The sequence below is a fragment of the Carassius gibelio genome, chromosome B15 (genome assembly GCF_023724105.1).
Source record: "Carassius gibelio isolate Cgi1373 ecotype wild population from Czech Republic chromosome B15, carGib1.2-hapl.c, whole genome shotgun sequence".
In the NCBI taxonomy this organism is placed as follows: Eukaryota; Metazoa; Chordata; class Actinopteri; order Cypriniformes; family Cyprinidae; genus Carassius; species Carassius gibelio.
This window is the reverse complement of record NC_068410.1, coordinates 9274353-9275208: the sequence shown is the minus strand read 5'-3', so window position 1 is coordinate 9275208 and position 856 is coordinate 9274353.

Below are 856 nucleotides of genomic sequence, written 5' to 3'. Positions count from 1 at the left end.
GATATTTTTATGTGAGGATCGATCCTTTGGATACAACAGTGCCCAATGTGCCCATCCCTATCAGGGACCAGCCTATACTGATCACATCAGTGTGATCGTACGCGTCAAAGGGTTAAACTGATGTGTGAAAGGGTTAACCTCGATATCATTACCGCTGCTAGTAAATAATAAACCCAATAATGACCTTTCATGAGTCAACACTCAGGATGTTCAGCAAGTTTCCACAATCTGTGGAATGTAAGCTCAAGAAAACATTGACTCAAATTATTTTTGAAAGAAATTATTTGAAAAAATATGAAATCTAAGTGATCATTACATATCTATCTCTAGCAGTTTTATATTGCGATAGTGCTGAAGGTTGGAATGCTGTTTTCCGTAAGGGTTCCTGAAGAGTGACTTTGTTATGCGGAGCCTGGGAAGTTCACAGCTGTGAAATCTCACTGTGATTCTTGTTTGTACAGATCAACGGGTCAATACCCCACTGAACCGAGAGCTACCAAGCCCTTGCTGCTTTTTGCCCATAGATACAGAAAATGAAAAGGTTTTATATTTATATTCCTATTTTTGCTAATTTCATTATAAAACCAATCTAGAAATATTTAGATACAAGTAAACAATTTGTAAAATCTAATCTATCTATAGCAAGGATGCATTCAATTGGTCGAATAAGCAAAAAATACATGTTATAGCTATATATTATCTTAAAAAAATAAGCAGCACAACTATTTTTAACATTGATAAATGTTTTTAAAGCAGAAAAGTAGCATATTAGAAATTCAGTTTTTCATCATACAAATATAATAAATATTGAATATATTTATATTAAATATATATAAAAACCTTCAAGACAAGAAAA